We start from the raw sequence: 8825 nt of genomic DNA, 5'->3' as shown, positions 1-8825 counted from the left end.
CCACACTGAAGACAGAAAAAGATTGTAAAACCACTGTCAGACAAAATCTGGAAGAGAGTTATGTGGAAATATAACCTGAATTGTTGAAATTATTTTTAAAAACTCACTGTAGATCTTTTGTTTGTTTGTTTGGTGTTAAATCAAAGAATTTCTGGTCTTTCATTACACCTGAGAAATGCTCATATCCTGATTTGGCTAAAGGAAAGATGGAAGAAACCCCTTTAGAGTCAGCTGCAAAGGTTAAAAATTGTATGTTGAGTGATAAAGTCCTTGGACAATATACTTTTGACAAATCTACATATTTCTACAGCTACATGGTTTCACTCTAATCTGAAACAGACCCACTGGGTATAATTCTGGGTGAAAGTGTTCTGTATATGGACAGCATGAACAGGACCTTAAAGGCTTTTCTGCCCATTAAACATGATCCCAATAAAGTGAAAATGTCTGAACTCATAAAAGACTTTGACAGTTCATTTGACAGGTGTAGAAATGAAACATATTTATGGTTCAAATTTACACAATGACGTTTTACAGATGATAAATACAGAAGTACCAGACATCTTTTTCGAGTCTAATTTAAGTCGATGCTAAATAAAGATCTGCTGTGGTCCAAGAAAGCATTTTTTTCTGATTCTAGCACAGCTTTAAGTGAATTGTTCATTTGGTTGGTTGGCTAGTTGGTTGATAAGTCATGTCCATGTGTTGTCCTGTTATAGCACCAAAGAGAACACAACCACTAGATTCAGATTTAAGAAATGTAGGCCACCCTTTGCAGCTACAACAGCTTCAACTCTTCTGGGAAGGCTTAGAAGTGTGTTTATGGGAATTTTTGACCATTCTTCCTGACGTGCATTTGTGAGGTCAGACTCTGATGTCGGACAAGAACATCAGGCTTGCAGTCTCTGCTCTAATTCATCCCGAGTGTGTTCTGTGGGTTTGGGGTCAGGACTGTGTGCAGGCCAGTCAAGTTCTTCCACACCAAACTTGTCTTTATGGACCTTACTTCATGCACTGGTGCACAGTCATGTTGGATGAGGAAGGAGCCCAAAACTGTTCCCTCAAAGTTGGAAATATGAAACTGCTGAAGATGTCTTGGTATGCTGAAGCATTGAGAGTTCCTTTCACTGGCAATAAGGGGCTGAGCCCAAATCCTGAAAAACAACCCCATAACTTGGTCTCCCCTCCACCAATATTTACACTTGGCACAGTAGTTAGATAAGTGTGGTTCTCATGGCAACCACCAAACACAGACTCATCAATCAGATTGCCAGATGGAGAAGCGTGAGTCGTCACTCCAGAGAACACGTCTCCATTGCTCTAGAGTCCAGTTGTGGCGTGCTTTACACCATAGCATTGTGCTTGGTGTTGCTCACCCATGAAAACCTATTCCTTCCTTCAGATTAGCTTCTTGAGCTAATCTGAAGGCCACATTAAGTTTGGAGGTCTGTAACGATGGACTGTGCAGAAAGTTGAAGACCTTTGCGCACTATGCACTTCAGCATCTGCTGACCCTGATCTTTGATTTTACATGGCCTAACACCTCATGGCTGTTGTTTCCAGTAACTTCCACTTTGTTATAATACCATTTACAGCTCACTGTGGAATATTTAGTAGCAAGGAAATTTCACAATTGGGCTTATTGCACAGGTGGCATCCTATCACAGTACCAGCGGGAATTCAGAACAACCCGTTCTTTCGCAGATGTTTGTAGGACCAGTCTGCATGCCTAGGTGCTTGATTTTATACACCTGTGGGCATTAAAGTGATTGGAACACCTGAATTCAATGATTTGTATGGGTGAGTGAATATTTTTGCCAATATAGAGTATTTTTCTTTTGTCAAAATGATTGCCTAAAGGCAACAAGCCAATTCAATCTTCATGTGCAGCCATCCTAAACAAAAAATGAGTTAAATGTATATAGTAAAGGAAATGTCACACAGGTGAAATGTGAAAAGTTGTTTTGCATCTTACTTTTTGGAAAGACGTGCCTCGCACCACAGGCTGATGCAGTCTTTATAGTCAGATTGTATTCTGAGGAATATACACACATTTGACACACAGCAGTACTGACAAGGGAGATGCGCAAACAACTGCCAATTAAGAGACATTTTATTTAAATTGAAGAAATAAACCACCAAGCAACTGAGCTTTAAGGACTTTTATAGAGCACTGCACACCGGGCATAGGTGTTGCCACTGCTGGCGACTGTGGACAGACCATGCCTCCTCTGCAGTACCTGCAGAAAAGAGCTGGGCAGGCAGACTGGAAGCAGGGGTGAAAAGGGTCATCACAGTATTTACAGGAAATGATTAATATTGTTGTCGCACCATACCAAGCTTGGTAATAAAGACACAGTGGATTGTGCTTTTAGTTTGGACAAAAGCAGAAATTATAGAATTTGTACCTGTGATAGTATCAGATCGAGGAAAGTATGTTTATATAAGCATCATAGTGAAGACGGTTGGATTTTGTATCTTTGAAGACGATAACCATAATTGTTTTTACCGACTAGCTTAAAGAATCAATACAAGGATTTCTGAAATTATGTACTATATAGGAGAGGTTTCACCTTAAAACAGGTGCAAAATCTATATCAGGGGGTAGATTTGGAGGTTTGTAGCATACATCTCACTTTTCAGCAAGAGTCTGGTCAGAGACTAAAAATTGTGTTACCTTTCTGTTGAGAGATTAGGGTTAGGGACGATGCTCATGATTTTTTGAATAAACCTTTCCACAGTGTTAAACAGCTTAGAGAGCCAACTTCTGCCCCATCTAAAGGTGACAACAAAACATCAAACATAATTTCTGATGAGACAGATGGAAGGTAAGCAATAATCTAGGCCTAAGACTCTGGTTTGTGTTCACTGAGTATCAGAAATGGCCCCCAGAGTGGGCAGATCTTCCTTAGGACCAATGACAGAGGGTGACAAAGATAGATGAAGGGAGGTGGGTCACGGAAACAAGAAAAAACAGGCAGGCATTTGTAGTTGTACATATATAGGAAGTGTATAAGGTTTGGTCGCATCCTGAACTTCATCCTGAGGCAGATAAAGTATCTCTATTTATATGCACGGTAGCTGGAACCCATTCCAGCCATCACAGGGCAAAATGTGCCAATCTATCACAGGCCTACAACAGAGAGACAAACATTCATGCTCACAGCTAGAGCCAGTTTTAGGATCACCAGTTGTGTGTAGGGGATTGTGAAAGGAAGTACTCGGAGAGAATATACAAACTTTACGCAGAAAGACCTCAGCCAGCCAGTGGATTCAAACCCAGGACCCAGGGGTAAGCAACACACCACCGTGCCACTGGAGATTAAAAACAGACATCCTAAAAAAAAATATTTGAATGAACCCACAGCCTTTGGTAGACTCCAAAGGATCCTGGACCTCAGAAACCTTTTGAAATGCAGCCGTTCAGGAGCCCCCGCTGACTTTGAGAGGCTCCTACAGAGAACAGTGCAGTTGCATATGCGAACCTATGTGACACAGAGTCAAAATAAACTGTAAGAGTGTATTTACACCTCAGCACAGTAAAAATCCATGCACGTTTTTGTGTCTCTGCGTGTTCACAAGCAGGTAAAACCAGTCATTTGAAATGCCTCTGCCAACTGAGATATTGAGGCAGTGGTACGCTGTGGGTGACTCTAAGCTAATTTCATTGTCAACACCTGTTTGTGCTGAAATCCTCACAGAAGCGATAGATCCCAAAGAGAAAGGCCATCTTCAAAAACCTCCATGAAATATGGAATTCTTTTTTTTTCCCTCAGATGAAGCTTTCTTCATGCATGGCTTCCATTCGCCGCACAGCGAAGAATGTTGTTACCAGGCAACAGGCATAACAATGACACAGGTGCTCTCTTTCTCCCTCTCTGTCTCTCTCTCATCCAGTGATCGTGGGTTTTGCACCCTCTCCTCAATAATGTTAAATGGCACTTGTTGTAAGTTCAGCATGAATTTGTTACACTATAGATACATATATATATATATATATATATATATATATATATATATATATATATATATATATATATATATATATATATGTATATATATTTACTCAGAGCATCCTGATCTGGTCTGAGTTTTCTTCTTTTGTCTTTAGCTTTGGGCTTTTTTGTGCTCTTCCTTCTTCTACGTCAAGAAAAACGACATGGTCCAGGAAAACAACAAGGTTTTTGCACCTGGATGTAAACACTTATAATTTAGTAAGATTATTTTTATGCAAAAAATTTGTGTAAAAGCAGATGAAGATTTTGGCCTAAAAAGCAAGAGAAATGACACTTTTTGGTGAAAATTCTTGCACTAAGACATACTGACATATTTTCAAACTTCTTTAAGGCGATTAAGACTTTAGCTATTGTCTTTTTAATGTGCTTGAAGGTGGGCATAAAGTGGATGATCAACAAGTTCTAGTTCTGTTTTCAGAGCCTATTGCCAAAATTTAACTCAACGCCCAATCACAAACAAAGAGGCAGAAGAGCGAGAGAAGCAAGTGCAGAGCTAACAGGCTGTTAACACCAGCCACGAGCTCGTCCCGATCTCCTCAACGTCTGCCTGTCTCCTTTCTTGCTGTTTTTCAGAGATGGCAGAGCCTTTGAGCTTCGTTAAATTGTTCCTTCTGCCCCTCCCCCTCCCCCTTTCTCTCTTGTCTCCTTTTTCTCTTTCCCCTTTTTCCTCTCCCCGTCTCTCACTCTCCCTCACTCTGGTTCTCTGTATCCTTCCTTTTCCTTCTCCTCCTCCTCCGCCCCCACCACCTCAGCCGGCAGTCGTTCGCCCTTAATCAGAAGGCTGCGGCTCCCCACGCTTCTGTGCCTCCTCCCTCTAGCCTCCTCATCGCCCCATCCTCCCCTCCTTCTTTCTATCCTTTCACCAGCAGCCACCACTTTCCTCCCACCACTCTCTCCTTCCTTTTCCTGTTTTTTTAAAAATTTGTATTTATTTATTTACTTGTTGCACCCCACCCCACCCACCACCACCACACAAACCCCTCCAACCTCCTTCTACACCTCTGCAGTTAGCACCTGCCAAAGGACGCTTCTGTTCATCACTCACCCGTGCACTTAGCAACAAAAGATGTGTGGTAATTTCCCAAAGCACGCGGCAGACCGCCGGGCCAGTCGCACCCCAGGGGCCGATGGAAGGAGGCGTCCACAGAGGCACTTCGCCTCACCGCTGGTTGCTCCTGACCTCCATGTCATGCATGATCGACATGAGGTGGGGGATTGGTGTGGTGCAGCTGCGTGACAGGCAGGCCGGGAGATGACAGCGGTGGGGCAGAGGGTTGGGTGGTGTGTGTTTATGTGTGTGTGTGCATGAGGAGGAGGTGGCTGGCGGGGGAAGGAGCAGAGCTGATCGCTGCCACTGGCCCCAGCCGCTACGGTGTGGTTGTTAAAATGACTTCCTCGTGCAGTATTGTCACCAGCTTGCCACTGCACCTGCTCTCCTCTTCCCACAGCCTCCACAGCTTCACACTCTCTCCCTCTGCATCTCTGTCAACCACCGCGGTACTTTGCAAATGACCGTAAATTCTGTAAGTTGAGACCCCGGCCCAGCGGCACATTTGCAGGACCTTTTGAAGTACATTTCAAAAGAGCAGCAGGAAAAAAACAACATGAAGAAGAAGTGTTCATGAAAAAAAACAAAAAGGTGTGACATGCAGGCGAGCTTGAAGGCACTTTTGCACATGCCAAAATACAGTGAAAGCCAACACACACACACACATAAATATGAAATGCGCATGTGCGCTTCAAATCACAGCTGCATGGCGGAAAGGCGCATTACTGGAATTCTCAGAGTGCAAAGCCCTATTCCCTGCAATGAAAGAGTGAGGGAGAGTGTGTGTGCGTGCGTGTGTGTGTGTGTGTGTGTGTGTGTGTGTGTGTGTGTGTGTGTGTGTGTGTGTGTGTTTGGGGGTTGGGGGGGGGGTGTTTGGAGCGGGTGTGAGGACACCTCCATCCAATCTGATCAATGGCGATATTAATCTGAGCACGAGTCAGGCCCGCCGCCACAGCATTTGATTAAAACAGGGAAGAAATATGACGTAACCAATAAATCTGTTTTGTCAAAATGGCACGTGGCTGCACAGGAAAGGGAAATACCGGCAAAAGATAAGAGGAGAGGGGAGGAAAGGAGAAAAGAGGTTAGAGGAGGTTTGAATGACAGGGAGAGGTGGAAGGAGTGCAGACTGCGTATGTGTGTGTTGTGGGGGGGGGATATGGTGACTGACCTCCTCAGCATTTCCGGCTGCACGAGTGAAGCACTCAGGCTGAACCAGATCTTCACCCACCTGCCTCCCACTGCACTTTCACCGATCTTTTTCCCTTCCCTCTGTTTCTCCCTCCCTTCCTCTGTTTTTTTTCCTTCCTTGCTTCTATCCCTCACCCTCTCCCAGCAGCAACCATGGATAACACATAATCCTCCTATCCTGTACTGGGAGCCTTAATGTGTGTGTCTGTGTTTTGGAGTTTGGGGCCTCTGCAGCTCACAGCTAGAAATAACACCAGAGAAAACAAGGATGGTGGAAATGAGTGCACTGTTCATGGACACGCGCTTGCAGGTCTGTCAACTGTATTAACACCTTCCGCATCAGCAAGTAAACAGTGTTTATATTTTTGTTGGTATGATTTCTATTGTTGGAAAGGACAAAATATTTTCGATCAGGAAACCGGTTTGCTGATGAAGTTTGAATGCTTTAAAGCATAAATAACAACAGGTTGCAATGATTTCAGATCATTTGAAGCCTAATATACATCTTACAATAACTAAATATATGATACGAAATATATGAAATTGTAATTTTTTTTTAAACATTTCCCAAGGAATTCTGAGCTGTTTTCAGCATTACAGAACACTACATGTTTATCCACCCTTGTCACAAGTTTTGCAAATGCGTTGCAGGCGTCTGATGATGTTTTCCAACTCTCTGGGAAACAGTGCTGTAATTTGGGAATCTAGTGCACAGGCTGGAAAGACCATCTTTAAATGCACTGAATGAAAAGTCAGTAGCAGAAATTGTGTGAGCAAAAGCATGTGACTGCAAACAATCCATGTTGTCTTCACTTAACCACGTTCATATTAATTTGTAATCGGAAAGTAGGAGCTCTTTTGCCTAAATCCACTCTCTAACTTTTATCATTAATCCAAAACTGTTCATATTCGCTGTGTTTCTGCAGCCAGTCATTGTTCGTCCAGTGTTGCCTGCCAGCAATCCCACGAGCCACACAGAGCACATCCTACAAAGAGTTGTAAGTGAAACTGAATGGGCCTTTTCATGTAAGACGCACAAAAGACAGGTGTAAATTATAAAATTGATGATATCAGACTAGGTGCTGCAGTTTCAAGGTTTTAGCGTTGTTCATGCTGGCTCGCTGTCACGGATTATTTGTAAAAGAACAGAGCTATTGTTAATGTTATTAGTAACACCTGTGCTTTATGACAAGTGAAAATGTCTGTTGTGAGAAGATTGTGTAACGAGTGAATGCTGCGACTTACACTCTATGCTGCAACTGCAATTATCACCCCATTGGGTAAGAGCTCATATTAATGGTTACACAAATATGATGCATAATTACTGAGAGATGTGCTGCCTGTCAGGAGGCTATAAGATTTGTCTGTAACAGCCTGCTTATCATGTGAGACATTTGTGCGTTTGAGTTATTGGCCTTGTTTAATATTATTTTTTGTTTGATTGATTTGATTATTTTTGTCTGTAAAAATGTTTTGTGTGAACAGTCTTGGAGTTTATTTACTTGTGTTCACTTACATTTTTTAAAGATTATAACTTATAGTAAATCCTCCCTGAGTGTTGAGCAGTGAAGGCGTCTATCGGCACTTTAGCCCCAGAGGTTAGATTAAGCTGCCACACCCATCCTGCTCCTTATGCAAAAAATTAAGTTTGTGAGGTTTTTTCTTAATCCGATCTATGAGACTTTTACATTTTTTTCCTTTCTGTTGCTCTCCTATATTCCCCCCTTAACCATTTTGCACACAGACTGTGAGAAAAATCTGCATTGGCAAAAGCAGGGGTTAAAAGTGGGGTCTGGGAAGTGGTTGTGATGGTGTAGCACGGGGGGAAAAAATCACATCCAAAAGGTGGATCTGATCAGCAGCATCACCTAAAATATCTTAAATATAGTAACTGATGATGTATACATAATATTTTTATATATTATTACCTTGATTTTACCTAACACTAAGCACAAACAGCCTGCTCTGTATCAATCCAGCATACATCATTACTGTAAACTTCACCACATTACTACTAACTAAACTGCTTTAGCCTGCACTAAGCTGTCTAATATTTTCATGCAACCTTTTGTGCAACAACACAAAGTCAAAGTACTTCAGACGCTTGGCAAAATACAATTCATTGATTCACTGATTAAAAAGATTAAAAAGCTGTAAAACTAATGAGGACGTTGCATGTAAGATTTAAATTTCCAGTTTATACAATGTCACTTGAGCTAATAAGTTTACCTTTGAAAACAATCTCTTCTCTTTCACTTCTGTGCTGTTTTCCTTCCATCGTCCTCCGTCTATGAGAGCGTCACATGTCGTAGGTCGCAGACACGTTGTCTGACAAACTGAACCGTAACTGTTTGTGTGCTTGGTGATATTTGATGAGCGGTTTGAAAAGTTGCATTTGAAATTACCTGCCACTTTTAAAAAAGTTACTCTATTTATGCTTGCATCTCATCTGCAGTGTTAACTAGATGCTGAATTTTTTTTTTTTACACCTGCACCATGAACAGGTCACAGGATTATGAAGGGAAAAGGATGGTGTTGGAGGTGTGGGATGTCATTGTTCTCTCATTACG

This window comes from Astatotilapia calliptera, chromosome 6, assembly GCF_900246225.1.
Source record: "Astatotilapia calliptera chromosome 6, fAstCal1.2, whole genome shotgun sequence".
Taxonomy (NCBI): Eukaryota; Metazoa; Chordata; class Actinopteri; order Cichliformes; family Cichlidae; genus Astatotilapia; species Astatotilapia calliptera.
Note: the sequence above shows the minus strand (reverse complement) of the source record.